Source organism: Pleurodeles waltl, chromosome 1_2 (genome assembly GCF_031143425.1).
Source record: "Pleurodeles waltl isolate 20211129_DDA chromosome 1_2, aPleWal1.hap1.20221129, whole genome shotgun sequence".
NCBI lineage: Eukaryota > Metazoa > Chordata > Amphibia > Caudata > Salamandridae > Pleurodeles > Pleurodeles waltl.
The window spans coordinates 1066368986-1066387846 of record NC_090437.1 but is presented as its reverse complement, the minus strand read 5'-3'; positions in this window follow the sequence as shown (position 1 = coordinate 1066387846).

Genomic DNA, 18861 nt, shown 5'->3' with positions numbered 1-18861 from the left:
CTAAAGCTCCGATGAGAGAGATTCTCACACAACTTGAGTACCAGGGAGTAATTGAGCTCTGTGTTCCTGCAATGAATTGCCCATTACTTTCCGTTGCAAAACCAGATCATTCATATCGAATAGTCTTATCTTACAGATATTTGAACAGTCACACACACACCTATGCAATACAAAACGCACACACCTATGCTCATAAACAATATAGTGCACAGAAAATACATAACAACCTTGGATATTTCTGTTAGCTCATTAGGCTTGCAGCGGCACTTTTGTCATTTACCACAAGAGTATAAGAACAGTCCTGGGTTGTTTTCAGCCCTAGTGACATCAATACTACATGAGATTGATCGTGAGACATTGTCTCACAAATGATGACCTCAACATGCATCTGACCAGGGTAGACCAGATCATGTTAGAATTCACCGCTGAAGGGCTACAAATCAAGATTAAGAAAAAAAAATAGCTTTCTTCCGTGTCCTATTTCTGGAATACAAGCTATCAGATGAAGGCAAGCGCCTGGCCCAGCACTTCAATCTCTAGACACCATTAAGAAACTGCAGTCATTGGTGGGTTTCTTTAAATTTTGCAGGACGTACATACCTGATTATGCACAACGAATAAAACCACTTTTTGATCTAATTTGTCCAGATTGTTCAAGTAAACACTGCACAGCAGAATAGTGACTATTGTTCAGATGTCTGTCATCAATGAGAGGCCACTTGTCCAAGGGAAACACATTATTGTCGTTGCCACGGTGCCAGCCCTTGAGGCAGTGGGCAACTTCCTTGACAGCCATTGATGTTAATTACGTCTCTGACCTAAAACATCAGAACCAAAAATGTTTCCAATACCAACAGGAGTACCCTGCACCTACCAACATATTACCACTTGATCAATACAGAGCTATCATTAACACAGATGGTTCAGCACAACCAGTTGTAGGTACTAAACACCAATACTCAGCTGCTTCAGCAGTGGTAAGCGGAGTGATTAGGGATGGTAATTCGACCCTCAAAACACCTACACACAGTCCCTAGTGGACTGCACTGCACAATTGGCAGAGTTGATGGTGCATACAAATACATGTTAGTTGCTGTTGACTCTTGTTCTAAATTCCTGTGGATATGGCCACAATGGTCAGTTGATGCTCGGACTGTTATAAAATATTTGGTAGCCTTTATTTGTGCATATGCAGTTGCAGCATTCCACTCAGACCAGGGCCCTGCTTTTGCCTCTAGGGCATTCAGGGACACAGTGGGAATGATAGGTGTTCAACTCCATTATTCCTCACCCTATCAACCAGAGGGAAATAGCATTATGGAGAGCAAGAACTGAGACTTAAAGCAATCCTTCACATTGAGAGTTATAGGTTCAGGCCATAGTTGGCTTCATCACCTGTATGGGATCCAGAGAGCACTAAACAATCTGCCAAGAAGGTCCTTTGGATGTGGCACCACATATGAGGTCCTCTTCGGGATACCTATGTATGCACCTGATCTTGATGGTCCTTGTGCGGTGGCAGCAGACACACGGTTTGACATAAATGGATGTGTCACTTTTTTACAGGAGCTACAACAATTCAATGATAAGAATTTCTCTGCCTGTGCCGCCACCTTGGGACTAAGGGATTTGCCAACATCTACAGGGTTGATTCCTAACATGGGGGATATAGTGCATGAAAAGATCACAATGAAAAAGGAGTTTGACCCATCCTAAAGAGCACCGGTTCCAGTCCTGGGAATACATGGTACCAGAACAGTCATCATCCGCAGGTGCCTGGTTCCAGAGAGAACCGGTTTATTGTCATTCACAATGTCAAATTCCACCATGGGGCCACTCCTGCACAGTAGACCAAGAGGTCTGTATAGAAGCTCCTGTTCCCTTCGTACTACCCATCAGGATATACCTCTACAAGCAGTAAACAACATTTGTGCAAGTAGCAATGCTACAATTGCCTCCTCAAGCATGAGGAGCGTGGAGAATAAGCTTATGCTGATTCCTTTCAACACTTCATTGGCAAGACATGTCTAAGATGTGCAACTTTACTATTCCCATTCAACACAGGCAGATGATGTTGTCTACTATGAACCACCATAAATGGGTCCATCCACCAGCTCCGCACAGGCTCCTGTGTTTGCACAGACTGCTTCCGGTTATTTTTTATTACTTTTCTTCTGACTCATCTGCTTCTGCAACTGAGACCATATCAAAGACTTGTAAGCTGTCCATGTGGTTAAAAAACAATTACTTAATTTATCTATGGTACCATCTGTGCATATTGTTGGCATTGCTTGTATTTCTGCTTAGGATTGGTTTTGTTATTGTCTTTTTACTTTTGATAAATGGTCATTATCTTCCTAAACGCTCTGCCATCAAGCTGGTGGATGAGGTTTTGACACCTTACCTGTCTTACCATAAGGTCTGAAGAGACTTGCCCCTTGTGAATATTTCAGTAGTTCCGATTCCAGATGGGATTGTGTGGGATAAAGTGACATTTGACATATACGGTCCTACTGAGGTCATTCAAATTCCATATGTATTTAAAATTTATGTTATTACACCTGGTATTATTTCCAATGACTGGGATGATAAAATAGTTGATTCTATGATTTCTGAGCTTGAATATTATACTGTATTTGAATGTGAAGACATGTATATGTACACAGTGACTTATGGGGAATTATTTTGTTATCACCATTATGGACCTTACTTTCTGCACCGAGCTAGCACTCCAGGATCAGTTTGCAAGTGGGAACATTATTCTACACCACCATGGTGAGTCCCAAAACAAATGTAAAAAAGTTTGCGCACTTTACTGAGCATGATAATAGCAATCCTGAGTCGTACTATTTCAAATTGCCATCTTCCATAATGAAGAACATATTGCTGACGCAAAATAGATATACTTAGTCTAACAGTAATGGAAACATACTATTGACTTGAAAAGTGTATGGGGAACAAAATATTGGCAGATACAGGGTGGTGAAGCTTTGTTTAGAGCATGCCTTATTCCTGTACAAATTATATTTCTAAATGACACTGTCCAGCAAACATCCTGTTTAGTGTTAGCAAAAGCAAAAGAATTACTGCTCAGATTTACAAGAGGCATGCTCCGCCGATGCATCACTTTTTTTGATGTATTGGCGGAGCAGGCTGCTGACCCATATCTACAAGGCCACACAAAGTCAATTTGCATGGCTCTACATGGCCTTCATGATCTGGAGTAAGGCAATGCAGCTCAAGTTGCAGCGTTCCTTTACTTTGAATCAGGGAGGTGTTTCCATGGATTTAGACGCATTTCCAGATTTACAAGGCTTTGTAAACCTGGGAATGTGTAAAAAGCCAATGTCACCCCAGGGGTGGCATAGAAGTGACACAACCGGTAGAAATATTTTTATTTTTATTTTTCTCCCTGTTTATTCCTCTTTATATGTGTGCTGCATTTTGCAGCACACATAGAAGAAGGAAAACACCTCTTAGGGTTGTTTTTGTCCTGGAAGGTGCCCCTTCCTGGACAAAAGCAATCATCCCCACAGCGCAGGCACCCTTGCATCATGGTGCAAGGGTGCCTGCATTGGCACATGACAGTAACTTGTGTACCATTGCAGGAGAAAAGGACAAGAATGTGCTGTATCTTGTATATACAGCACATTCCTGCCAATTTGTTTTGATGCAGGACAGCACAGCAAGAAGGCTTGCAGAGCTGTCCTGCACCAAAACATTGTAAATCGGGTCCTAAATACGCATTGTATCCCGACACCTGCTAAATTGCACACTTGGCAAACATTTCTAAATATCACTTAAGAACAACTCGCTGCTTGGTGTCAGAATATCCCGGTGGATGGTTATTGTGGCCAATGGACACAAACCAGGGCCAGGCACATTTTGTTATTTCCTCAAGTGGTTTTAGAGCAAGCCGGCCACACCCTTGCTTTGTCTCGGCTCAACATAGAAGTATTGTCACTACATAGAGTGTGGGTGAACTGTGCCAACAATGGCTACCTTCATTTAACATTTAACAGCTTTCAAAGAACAGCTTAGTCTCCTGTCTGAGGAAGTCCATTTACAAGATTTCCTGTTAGGACCTGGGAAACCACGCTCAAAATGCTTCCTGTATGCTGGGAAAATCTCCCAGATAAAAGCTGCTGCACATTTAAGACAGATTGATAAGGAAAATACGGAACAGGCTTTAGCTGTTTGTGATAATGTCATGAACATTTTGACCAACAGAATTTACACCTTGAATAATATAGTGTCATTTGCAACTGAAATCATTCAGAATGATGTGTCCCTTTCACAACATGGAGAGAGTCAGCTGCACTTTATCATGCAGTTAGGTGGACACTGCAGGTTCTCAAAAGTGGCAGTGTGCTTTGGAAATACATTAACAATACACAATTGTTTGCTGCTTTTAGTTTGTCTGGACAACAACAGAAAATGGCTAAAATAAAAGCTTGTTACATCATGCTTAACACTGTGAAACTGGAAAAGTTGCCTTTTACTGTTGCAGGATTCCCCTTGCCAGTATGGCTAATACGTGGAGTAATAAATCTGCCCATTTCCACTTTTCATTTTATGAAACACTTAAATCATTTTGCAGGAGGCAGGTTTGAGCAGCAAGGAGACAGTCACATACACAAGGTGTGGGAGATTCTTTTTGATTACAAGTGTATGGCAGGTGAAACAGAGGTCTTTCTTAGATAGTGAATGTGAGGCTACCGTTAGTCATTCTATGATCTGTAAGCAGGTGTTCTTACATAGCCTTTGTAATGCAGGGGTCGCGGTTTTGGCATTCTATCTGAAGGGCGCTCCTGTCTCTTTGATTCATCCAGTATTTCATATACTTTCTAATGGAAGTTATGTGGTCCTAAATGATCAAAGCTGCTGTGGAATAGAGCCAGGAATCACTTATGTGATTTCAGTTACTCAAATGGTAAATTGTTGCGCCCATGTTTTATTCCCCCCACACAAGAGATAAAAGTGACAGACTTGTGGCCCCACATTGCTATTTCTTATGTAAACTTTGACAAGCTCAGCAGACTAAAGGAGCTATTGTTGCAAAAACATGTGGCCCTGACATGAGTCAAAAAGACTTCAGATCTCCAAATAGCAAGAATATTAGGTGAGATACAGTCCCTATTAAATACCAACTTCCCCAAGTATTTTGGAGAATTGGTGAGAGGAATATTTAATGCATCAAATACTGCGGGGATTGTGCACTTTTTTAAGGTTGTCAGTTCCTGATTACTCAGAACATTCTTGACAGTGGTTGGAGTCATACCTACAGCCACACATTCACTATTTTTGATGGAATTCTACTGCTTCAGTTGTACTCTCTCACCAAAGCAGAATGATGGAACTATCATCAGCTCAGCTGTGTCATGAACACATGATGCAGCACTGCAGAGCTTTCTTGCTTAGGGAGTTCGAGCTAGATTCTTCTTTGACATTCAGACCAGTACTGACGTGTGTCCAGTCAGTCTTCCATTGCATTTGGTGCCTCTTCGAATTTGCCATGCAGCCTGTGGACAAGCATCTGTTAATGTTGTCAATAGAGTTCATTCACAGACATGCCCCTTGAGTCTGCGTTTGCTTCGCAAGGCATCCTATGAGCCACCGCTTCTGGATCTACTGGTACCAATCAATGTTCCCTCTAATTTTTTCCCACTGTGTGCTGCAGTGTGCGGTCTCTGTGCGCTGCAGCCAAGGATACGTGCGCCAAGAAATTGACCATTCACGCGCAGAGCATAACTAGCCAAGATCTTTGGCATTAGCCTCTCCATCCCACTAAAGCAAAAAAAGGATATCATTGCTCCATGCAATAAGGCATCAAAGCAGTTTTGTGACCTGGTTGCACACCCCAAGGACATGACCTGTTAGGGGAGAACGTATATTGCTCTAAACGGCTTAATTAGGCTTAGAAAGTGATAACGCATATAAACTACCACAAAGTATAGGAATGGTGGAACATTTGATAACAGCACATTTTCTACTGTTCTGAAGCATTTCCTAGCTCATGAACCATTGATTTTCAAGACAAATATCACTTGCCCGCTTGTATGCTAAAGCACGCCAAATGATGTTTAAAACACTCCCCGCGATATTTAAACGCTGTTTTCATTGACTTCAATCCAGATTCAAATATGAGCATTATCTGCCTTAGGGGAGCACGTATATCGCTCTAAAAGGCTTATTTAGGCTTAGAAAGTGATAACGCATAGAAACTACCACAAAGTATAGGAATGGTGGAACATTTGATAACAGCACATTTTCTACTGTTCTGAAGCATTTCCTAGCTCATTAACCATTAATTTCCAAGACAAATATCACTTGCTCGCTTGTATGCTAAAGTACGCCAAATGATGTTTAAAACACTCCCGCGGCATTTAAACGCTGTTTTCATTGACTTCAATCCAGATTCAAATATGAGCCTTATCTGCCTTAGGGGAGCACGTATATCGCTCTAAAAGGCTTATTTAGGCTTAGAAAGTGATAACGCGTATAAACTACCACAAAGTATAGGAATGGTGGAACATTTGATAACAGCACATTTTCTACTGTTCTGAAGCATTTTCTAGCTCATTAACCATTAATTTCCAAGACAAATATCACTTGCTCGCTTGTATGCTAAAGTACGCCAAATGATGTTTAAAACTCTCCCCGCGGCATTTAAACGCTGTTTTCATTGACTTCAATCCAGATTCAAATATGAGCATTATCTGCCTTAGGGGAGCACGTATATCGCTCTAAAAGGCTTATTTAGGCTTAGAAAGTGATAACGCATATAAACTACCACAAAGTATAGGAATGGTGGAATATTTGTGCGTGCTTGCCAAAGGGGCCTGCGCGATGTGGGAAGGAAAGGTGTGCGCGCGCTCGTGCGCGTGCCTTACAGGGAACATTGGTACCAATGACATCTGGCACAATGGACAGGGCTACCTATGCAGTTCATTCTGCACGTGAGGCTTCTGCACACTTCTACTTCGTGAATCCTTCTGCCAATACATACTGGTCACCTGCCGAAGTGGAGTCCTACTTGGTCTCAGTCTCCTTTGATAACTATGGAAATTTCCTGCAATACCATAATTACTGTTGGAATTTGACCATTGGCTTTTTTCAAAGTGTAAAATGTGACACCAAATTGCCTTTTAAATTCAGCCTTTCTGTTGGCCTGCTTGGGGTGTTCATTTAGACATTTTGACTCTTATGTATGATCTTGAATATGCTTTTAGGATTTTAATTAGAGCATTTTTAATATTAGGCTTTTGAATTGTTTCCACAATATGGTAGGGTGCTGTGGGTTCATTTGTAGTTCCCTGCCTGGGCACGGCGATGGCTTAGCTTAGGCTTGTGGCCTGTGCACTTTTACCCGTATAACATGCTCTGTATTCATTTATTATTTTTTTATTCATTTTAGTTTAGCTTCTTTTAGTGGCAATGTATTTATTTTTATAATCAGTTGCTATTCTGCGTGAGTGTTATTATCAGTGTTATGGATGACATACTTTGCATCCTGTTCTTTTCCCTCTGGTTGACAAGAACAGAATGCGAGGCACACAGGATAATATTTTGTATTGCCGCCACAACACTACATAAACAGTCCATTGCTTAGGTACGTATCTGAGTCAGACTTCTGTGCAAGAACATAAACAATACCACCATAAAAACACCTTGTAAGAGAAAGGGCATTAGGGGTATTCCAGACAGAATTTTTCATCCATGCTGCAAGGCGGTTTGCAGCCGACCTCAGCCTTTGTTTCTCTGCGAAGCCTGATTTGGAGACTGAAGGCCTGACCTTTTACCAAGGTAACGGGGGTGGGGTGTGCTTCTCAAGGACGCTGCATGGACAGATTTGGCTTACATTACCATGCTCTCACTAAGGGGCCACAGATTAGGCTTTTAGGTTGGAACTGTATATCCACGTCATTGCAACATGTTGGGATTGTTCATACTTACATCTCTTAGAAACCTGTTTAGTGTAATGGATGTATGCTAATAAAGTGTAATAAGGATTTGCTACGGCAAGGAGACTGCTGGATTTGGGGGTGGCAGCACCTCTGCCTATAGGCCACTAAGTCACTCCTGCACCAGTTGTCAGCTGACGGCCCAACCCTTCTAACTCTTTAGCAGCACCTCAGGCAAATCCAGACAGTAAAGGTGATTTGTGGCAGACTTGCACATGGAACTCTGAAGACCCCTCAGGGAAATTGTGGTAAATGAGCCTCATCCTTTTCTCTGCACATACAAGTCTCTTATACACACAAAGGCAAAAATGCAGGACAGTTTTCAATACATTTATTTAAAAGACTGCTATCTATGATAAAATGCATGAGCTGCAATGATTAGGATAACGAGGAATAACAAAATCAGGATTGTGATTATAAATCAACATTCTTCTGCTATGCAACGTTTTCCTTGCATTTGTATTAAACAAGTGTTGTAGCAGGGAAAGGAAGGAAGTTCTTAGGGAGGGCTGAGCTAGATACAATCCAAATATGATAAAATCTCTAATTAAACATAGGTTATTTTTCTCACACTATATTTCTATTGATTTGTAATACTGATTGAGTTGTAGCTTTCGTGATAGTACTACAATGAAGACAGCAAAGTTAGCATAAGAATTTCATGTCAAGATATCATAACTACCTCAGAGAGATAGAAACCTGGTGTAGTGACTTTTAATGATTATAAAGCATTATCAGAGTTAATAAGTGTAATCAAAGAAGAAAGCCATAAACCAGCAACTGAGATGTCATGTTGGCAGTGAATCAAATATGAAGAATACGCACTGAGCCTGACGTACAGGCTTTATTTAATCAGCATCTGCAATCTAACATAAGGACTGTTCGAGCACATCTTTATAAATAATGGGCACACAAATGAGACATTAAAACCACCCACAATCTGCAAATGCTGTGATGGACAGTCCATCTCAGCAATGGCAGACTATTAAAAACCCACCAAAACCACTAGTTGTAGTCAATTGCCTCAACACCCAGTCTATAATGGCGTTCCAGTAATCCTCTCTTAGGGATGACTATGTGCCATAATTGGGCTCTCTCCAGACCTTTTCTGACTGTTGATGCTTCCACAGGACTATTAAAACTAATACAGCAGGTGGAATGGGTGGGAGTTACTTTCTCTGCAACTTATGAACCTTTGCAACCCCTACACACTTCTATGCTGCTCATGATCTCTTCTTCCACAGTGGTCTGCTACTCTGTCCATGATCATTGCTGCTGCTCCCTGAGCTCTGCCAGCAAGCAAGTGACCATTTTTTCATACCACTCAGGTTCAAAAGTGAACAGTGTTAAACAGTCTCTTGTGTGATATGTGAAGTGTGCACATTCAGAATTGAGATGGTGTTCTCATGGTAGTTAGAATGCACTAGTACATGCACCCTACAGAGAACAATGCTGCATGCCCACTCAGGAGCTCCTTAGATCCCATCTCATAGGACACACTGATGACTCTCTATCATGGATCACTGGGGACCCTCTCTCAGGGCTTTGTACATACCTGTCTTAAAAGTACATGCCTCATAATAGAGCTCTTCACCGACCCTCTCCATGTTCCTCACTGTAGACCATCTTTCAGGGCTCTCAAAAAAATCTCTGTGAGCTACACAATGAAAACCCTCTATTTGGTCTCCCTATAAACAGAATCACATGGGTTGCTACACACCTGTAGCCCCTCCTAACAGTGTTGTACTTCAGTGGGACACACTATGCGTATTCCATGCACATGAATGAAATAAAGGGAAAGAATGGTGTTGAATGATTTGAGTTCACTATAAAAATACTACACTAGCATTGACAGACCAGAAAATAGATCCCCTGTGACCCCGGTAATTAGGTTTACACGTGTGATGGATGTGAGTGCCCCCGTATGCTACAGAGCTGTCTTTTGAACCATACGTTATCCAAGAGCGAGCCATGCAGAGCCGGAGCAGAGAGATAAACAATAATGGTGTCTGCCCACACGTCTATGGTGTGTATGAAATGAGGGCTCTGGTTGACAGTCAGCATGCACTCTGTCCTAGCATGGACCCTCACTCTTGCCAGAGTAAAGGAGATACACACTTAGGATAACCCCTGCTCACCCCCTTGGTAGCTTGTCATAAGCAGTCAGGCTTATCTCAAAAGCAATGTGTAAAGAATTTGTACCAACACACACAGTAATACAGTGAAAACACTACAGAATGGACTTAACACCAGTTTAGAAAAATAGCCAATATTAATCTAAACCAAACAAGACCAAAATGACAAACATCCAACATATACAAGTAACGTTATGAATTTTTAAATTAAGTGATGCATCGACTTCTGGAAGGGCACCTCGGATCGGGGCAGGTGCACTTTGATTTTTGACACCCAGTGACAATGCATGCAAAATCCAGCTGCAGAGTGATGAGGAACCACGCAGTGTGGGGGTTGAGTCAGTTTTAGCAACCACAAGAGAGTGTTGCATTGTTTCTCCTGCTGCGATGCATGTGATGCGTCAATCTCCCAGCTGCGGTGCAGGTGGTGTGTAGATTTCTCAGCTGTGATGCAGGTGGTTCATTGAATTTTTCCCTGCACGGTTCCTGTGCATGGATTTTCGCCTTGGTTCCACCAGCTTCACCTTTCAAGGGCCCGGTGATTGGAGTGGGCACACTTGGCAGGGTAGGAGTCTCAGCAGGGGAAGTCATTGATGGCCCTGAGATTTCAAAACAGGAGGCAAGCTCAGTCCAAGCCCTTTGAGACCCTTCACAATTAGGAATATACCACAAAGTCCAGTCTTTATCCTCTTTCAGGCAGAAGCAGCAACTGCAGGCCAACTCAGCAAAGTACAGTCACAGGCAAAGGGGCAGTACTCCTCCTCCTGCATTTCAGCTCTTCTCTTTGTCAGAGGTTTGTCTTGACTTCAGAAGTGATCTAAAAATCTGGGGTTTTGGGTCCACTACTAATACTCCTTTCTGCCTTTGAAGTAGGCAAACTTCAAAGGAAGGTCTCTGTTGTTCACAAGACCCTTCCTGTCTTGTCCAGGCCTGGCCATAGACGCACACCAGGGAGTTGGAGACTGTGTTGTGTGAGGGCAGGCACATCTCTTTCACGTGTAAGTGTCAGATCCTCCCTCCCCACTCTAGCCCAGGAGACTCATCATGATATAAAAGTTACACCCCAGCTACCTTTATCTCACTGTCTAGAGGGAATTCACAACAGCCCAACTGTCAGTCTGATCCAGACAGGGAATACACAAGCAGGCAGAGGCACAAATTGGTTAAGCAAGAAAATGCACACTTTCTAAAAGTGGAATTTCCAAACTGACAATCCAAAAACCAACTTTACCAAAATAAGTATTTTTAAATTGTGAGTTCATAGACCCCAAACTACTTGTCTCTATCTGCTCTCAAGGGGAAACTTAAAAGATATTTAACAGCAGTCCTTATGTTAACCTATGAGAGAGATAGGCCTTTCAACAGTGAAAAACAAATTTGGTAGTATTTCACTTCCAGGGCATCAGTACATATCTTGCCTTTCACATACATTGCACCCTGCCCATGGGGCTACCTAGGGCCTACCTTAGGGGTGCCTTACATGTACAAAAAGGGAAGGTTAGGGCCTGGCAAGTAGGTACACTTGCCAGGTCAAATTGGCAGTTTAAAACTGCACACACAGATACTGTAGTGGCAGGTCTGAGCCATTTTTACAGGGCTACTCGTGGGAGGCACAATCAGTGCTGCAGGCCCACTAGTAGCATTTTGATTTACAGGCCCTGGAAACATCTAGTGCAATTTACTAGGGACTCACTAGTAAATCAAATATGCCAATCATGGAAATGCTAATTACAAACACAGTTTACACAGAGAGCAGTTGCACTTTAGCACTGGTCAGCAGTGGTAAAGTGCCCAGAGTACCAAAAACTAGCAAAAACGAAGTCCAGCACACAGTCAAAACACAGGGAGGAGAGGCAAAAAGACAGAAGAGACTACATCAAGGATGCCTGGTCTAATAGTCTGAAACTATCTACCTGCTTGAAACTGTATGTGGAGAGGACGTAGAGTTTAGATAATTCTGACAGAGCCTGTAACTCTGAATCAGACTGTTTTATACCAAGAAACACTCCCATACAGAAACAGAGAAGGCAACAGGCCACCTCAAAGCAGACAGTGAGCCTGGAACCCTAAGTAGACACCAGAATACAAAAGAGACTCACACCCAAATGAAAAGTGAAAAGTGTCCTCCATGTGCTGACAATGTCTTCAATCACTCCAGAACAGTGGACACAAAGAAGATAGCATGTCAACCCAGGAGAAGTGGTTTGAAACCCCTGCCAGGAAAGGGAGCAGAATGCCCCCCAAAGAGAAGTACAAAAAACACCTTCTGAAAGAAAATATGACGAGCCACATGAGAAATGGTCTTACATAGCCACAACACTTGCAAAGCATGCACAACAACCCCTACTAGCAGCAGAAAGTGGTATTTAAACCCAACATGCACTGCACATACACCCATTGGGGCAAAGGCCCCTAGAGCTCATGTGTAACCGAGTGCAGACTCCACAAGCTTCTGAGATTGTCAGCACTTACTTGGGCTCAGATAAATGCCAGTCGATAAGGTCCAGGATTATGGAAAGAGAGAGCACAATCTGACATAAAACTCTGAAAAGTGCCCCACAGCCTCTTCACTCCAACTCCTTTCTCACAGCCATGGATGCTGCAGACTCTGCCGACCAGGGACCATTCTCTCCCATTCACAATGCTGAGGCCTGTGAACCTGCAGCCAACTTCGCGCTCAAAATGGACACACACATACAAAACATTATATTGGTCAATTTGAATAACACACACCTGACACCCATACTCACACCACACACCCACACCACTATAAACACACACCCACATTACCCACAACCCTTTACGAACACAAAAAAAAGCCAAGAGACAGACACCACGACTACAAACAAAACCAGAGACACACACCACCTACACCTATACACAACCCATGCACCCCACATCACACACCCCAACACGTCACCCTACATACTCTCACCTACACACCTAACACAACAACCATGGCAACACAAAGACACCCCAGATTGTCATAGGAGGAGCTAAGGGTCATGGTGGAGAAGATCATCAGGGTAGAGCCACAGCTATTTGGAGCACAGGTGCAGCAGATATCCATTGCTAGGAAGATGAAGCTATGGCGGAGGATCATGGACAGGGTCAGTGCCGTGGGACAGCACCCCAGAACAAGGGATGACAACAGGAAGAGGTGGAACGACCTATGAGGGAATGTGCGTTTCATAGCTGCAAGACTCCAACTCGCTATTCAGAGGACTGGCAGTGAATCTCCACCTCCTCCCCCACAACTAACAAGGAGCAAGTCTTGGCAATCAGGCATCCTGAGGGCCTGGCCGGAGTAGCAGGAGGACTGGATTCTGGTAAGCCAACTCTATACTACTACTACCCCCCTACCTGCATGCCATCACATACCCTCACCCTCACTTCCATCACTCCACCACCTCCCACACACCCCACCATCACATCCCACCCATCCCAATGGCAAGCCCTGCATGCACCACCAGTGCATGGACATCACTCACAGCCCTGCATGGACAACTATCACCAAAGCATGCACACTAGAGAGAATCAGCTAGCCCATCATATGCCAACCTACACAAGTTTAAGCTGCCAGGGAAAATACAACCAAATAGGGCAACTCACTGATGCACAATATGTCACAAACAGAAACAATAACACAGCATTTACATTCCCACAGGTATCCCAGACAATATCAGCGGAGAAGAGGTGCCAGCACTATCCAGTCCCCCAACTGAAGAGGCCCACAGTGATGACAGCAACTCTGGTCGCCTGGATCTGGATGACCAACCTGGCCCATCAGGGACCTCTGGACAGCCGGTTACCCAGCCACAGTCACACACCACCACAGAGCCTCCCCCCTCTGGAAACACCACCACATCATCCACCCAGTGTACCCATACCTCTGTCCCAGGAGATGTCAATCAGCAGTGTGTCCACCACTACAGGGACCTTAGGGCACAACTCATACCCAACACAATCAGGGACCTGGGGTCAGTGGCAGTGGGCACATGGTTCAGAGGATAGAGGAACAGCCCACCAGGGAAACTGGGAGGAGTGTTGTGTGCCAGCGGGAGGACAGGACCAGGGAACCGACTCTCCAGGAGGCACTGACCGAGATCCTGGGAGCGTACCAATATTCCCACGATACGCTGGGCCAGATCCTGGACAACATGTAGGAGAACAGGCGGCTGCAGAAGGGACAGTACCAGGGGATCAGGGAGGACTTGCAGACCATCAACAACACCCTGGTCTCCATACCAGGGGTGCTGGCAGACATGGCCAACATTATGAGGGAGGCAGTCTCACAACAGCGGGCCCCTGTCACTAGCCAGACATCTGAACTGCCTTCCACCTCCACTGCCGCAAGTGGACAGGAGGCCCCATCACAGGCCACCAGCACCCTTCCCCCTGCAGAAGGAGAACCACCGCACAACTGTTCCCTGCGATCCAGGCAGAAGCCAGAGACTATTGTCAAGACCCCGGCCAGGAAATGAGACTCTCCTGATTGTCACCCTTGTGTCCCACTCGGTCACCATGTCCACCTTGAACTGCCATTGCTCCCCTTCCTATGTCCCCATGGACAATGCACCTGTGCCACAAACAGACTGGAACAATACCCTGGACTTTCCTCCATCATTACCCCATCCCCTTTAACTTGCCCCTCTTCTTCTTAGCACCTCAATAAACATACCTTGAAAATATACAAGTATGGAGTATGTAAGATTTTTTAAGTATGTATTTGTTTAACCAGGTTCAAACATTGCAATTCAACTGTACAGTAATGTTCACATAGGAAAGACCTGTAGTGTCCTGCAGTGATCACATCAGGAGCGATAGTGGGGCACCAACATCTACAAAATGAATTGCGAAAGGGTACAGTGAGTGGGCATAGAAGTGGGAAATTACAGCATGCCAGTGACAAAGATAATCTAAATAATGACAATGAAATGAGAAGTAACACTGTCTTACCTGTGTGTCATTGGAAATATTTGCGTGTCACTGCTGTTCTGCTGTCCTCATCCTCATCCTCTGCCTCCTCATCCTCACTGTCCACAGGGTCCACTGCTGCCACACGGCCATCTACAGCCTCCTCCTCCTACAGAAAAGGCACATGGCGCCTCAAGGCAAAGTTGTGCAACTTGCAGCATGCCATGATTATCTGGCAGACCTTCTTGGGTGAGTAGCACAGGGATCCACCAATTAGATGGAGGCACCAAAACCTGGCCTTCAGGAGGTCGAAGGTATGTTCAATTATCATTCTTGTTCGCCCATGTGCCTCATTGTAACCTTCTTCTGCCCTTGTCCTGGCATTCTTCACAGGGTTCAGTAGCCATGATAGGTTGGGGTAACCAGACTCATCTGTAAATATCGAGGACAAAACTTAGCCACACACTATCCTATATGGCCCACACCATACCCATACACCAACATATGCTGGGTGGGATCCAGGGCTCACCTATTAGCCACACCCAGAGCCTCTGTAGGTGGCCCATCACATTTGTGATGCTGTTACTCAGGATAAAGGCATCACGCACAGACCCAGCATACTTAGCATTGACATGGGAGATGTACTGGTCCGCAAGCACACCATCTGTACATTCATGGAGTGAAAACTCTTATGATTTCTGTGCACCTGTTCATTTTGCGGGGGGGGCAAATGCAATATGAGTACCATCAATCACCCCAATGATGTTGGAGATTTGTCCCATTGCATGAAAGTCAGCTTTCACTGTGGCCAAATGCTCCACTTGGGGGAAAACAAAGCAGCTAATCAGGGCAGACAACACTCTTGTCAGCACTATTGAAAACATTGGCCGTGACATTCCTGTTGCCAAGCCCACTGTCACTTGGAAAGAACCTGTTGCCAAGAAATGGAGCACAGATGGAACTTGCACAAGAAGTGGGATCCGAGTGGGTTGTCGGATAGCAGATATCAGGTCAGGCTCCAGTTGGGCACACAGCTCTGTGATTGTGGCCCGTCAAGTCTATAGGTGAGGATAATGTGCATGTCCTCCATTACTGCCAAGTCCACCAGGGGTCTGTACACGGGGGTATGTCTCCATCTCCTGTTCATTTTCAGCGGTTGCAGTCTAAGGGACAAAATAGTGAGAAGCTGGTCACAAACTGTACATTGGAGACACAACAGTACAATGCATGATTTTAACAAGTAATGGGTAAGTGGGATTTGTCCTGTATGTCCAATTTTTAACTGTGACACAGTTATTATCCAGGGCCTGCCCCCCCCCCCGAAATGGCATCCGTCTGTACTGTGTAGAGGTACAGGTGGAAGTGAGGTAATTCTGCTGATGTTGGGCGCCGAAGAGGTAGGCGTTCGAGAACCGCCGTGCAACTCCTCATTGGCTAACATTGGGCCCTATGGGGAACAGTGGCAAATGGTGATGTACGCTGGCAGTGACGGTAGACACGGCCGCGGACATGACCGCCATTTTCTATCTGATTCCTCACTTGCTACCTGACCTTCAACAGGAGAGGACCTACACTGCATGTGCTGCTGTGACCTGTGTCTGGAAGCTACCATGGCCCGTGTGCCTGGGCAAAGGGCCCCTGCCTTCACATCGGTGTTTTGGAGAGACTGGTGGATGAGGTCCTACCCCAGTGCTGACTGCTGTACGGACCTCCAGACCAACAGGTGAGTACACTGTGGGTATGATGCATGTGGCATGAATGCATGGAGTGGTGCGTGTGAAGGCCTCATGTAGGGGGTTGGATGGATGTCTGCTGGGCGGCGTACGGCTTGTGTGCTGGGCCATGTGTGTGTAAATGGTGAGGGAAATGGGTATGGAGGGCCACAAGTGTAACAGGCCGGACGGTCAGACAAATACAATTTCATGTGTGTATTTCCTCTGCAGGTCAGCACCCATCAAAAGAAGGGTATATGGTGTGCCATCGCCGTGCAGACCCTGGGGGTCTACGGCAGGCGGAGCACCCACTGTCGCAAACGGTGGGAGGACCTGGGCATGGAAGAATGCAGAGGCCCAGCTGGGGATGGCCTCCCAACGAGGAAGGGGTGCCCATTGAACCCTGACCCCCCTGGTGGCCCGCAGACTGGCGGTGGCCTATTCGGAGCTGGATGGGTGCTTGGGGGCATCACAGCAGCCACAAGGCGGTGAGTACAGTGCCCTTCATCACAACGTACGCATGCTAGGGTGGTATCCGGGTAGGGGATGTGTGTCAGTGGGTACCCCTAGCCCAGGCCTGACATTGCAGAGTAGGTCCCATGTTGGCCAGGGTTCTGAAGTGATAATTCTGCTACCTAGCTCATAGGCATCCACAACTGGTCAGTGTAGGAGGCTGGCCTGGCTTATAGTGGGTACCTTGGGGTACTTACACCATGTGCCAGGTCCAGTTATCCCTTATTAGTAGATTAGAGGTGTTCTAGCAGCTTAGGCTGATAGAGGTAGCTATAGCAGAGCAGCATAGGCTGAACTAGGAGACATGCAAAGTTCCTACTATACCATTTATTTCACTTAGCACTATCTCATAAAAAACACAATACTCAGAGTTACTAAAAATAAAGGTATTTTATTTTAGTGACAATATGCCAAAAGTATCTCAGAGGATATACTCCCTTAGGAGGTAAGTAATATACAAAAAATATACACACACAACCAAAATCAGGTAAGTAAACAGTTAGAAAAGTAGTGCAAACACTGTAGAAGCCCCATAGGCCTAGGGGCAACACAAACCATATACACCAAAAGTGGAATGCAAACCACAAATGGACCCCAGGCATTGTGTAGTGTGTAAAGGGTCACTGGGAGTGTAAGAAAACACTAAGGTTGTCCAAGATACCCCACTACAAGACCCTGAAAAGTAGGAGTAAAGTTACCCTACTACCCCAGAAAGACAGTAAAGTCGAGATGGGGGTTCTGCAAGGACAACAACTGACTGCAAAGCACTGAAGACGGATTCCTGGACCTGAGGACCTGCAAAGGAAGGGGACCAAGTCCAAGAGTCACGCAAGTGTCCAGGGGGCAGGAGCCCACTAAACCCAAGATGAAGGTGCAAAAGGGCTGCCTCTGGGTGGAAGAAGTCAAAGATTCTGCAACAACGGAAGGTGCCAGGAACTTCTCCTTTGGTCAGAAGATGTCCTACGGTGTTCTGAAGGACGCAGAGTTATTTCCACGCAGAAGGACCACAAACAAGCCTTGATAGCTGCAAGAGTCACGGTTGAAGGTTTTGGGAGCTGCCAGGGCCCAGAAAGGACCAGGAGGTCGCCCCTTAGAAGAGGAGACAGAAAGGGTGCTCAGCAACACCTAGACCCCATGCAGAAGCAGGCAGCACCCACAAAAGCACCTGAACAGGTGTTCAGAAGATCTCAGCATGACAGTCGACTCAGCACAACAAAAGGGAGTCCCACGAAGCCGGAGTCCAACTCAGCGATTTGGGCAATGCAGGACGGAGTGCTGGGGACCTGGGCTAGACTGTGCACGAAGGAAGTCTTGCAAAAGTGCACAGAAGCCCGAGTAGCAGCACTTCACGCAGTACACAGGATTACTGTCTGGCGTGGGGAGGCAAGGACTTACCTCAACCAAATTTGGACAGAAGGGCCACTGGACTGTCGGGGATACTTGTATCCAGCTCCTGTGTTCCAGGGACCACGCTCGTCAAGGTGAGAGGGGACCCAGAGGATGCAGAAGTTTGGTGCCTGCATTGGCAGGGAGAAGATTCCTTTGACCCATGGGAGATTTCTTCTTGGCTTCCAGTGCAGGGTGAAGGCAGACAGCCCTCAGAGCATGCACCACCAGGAA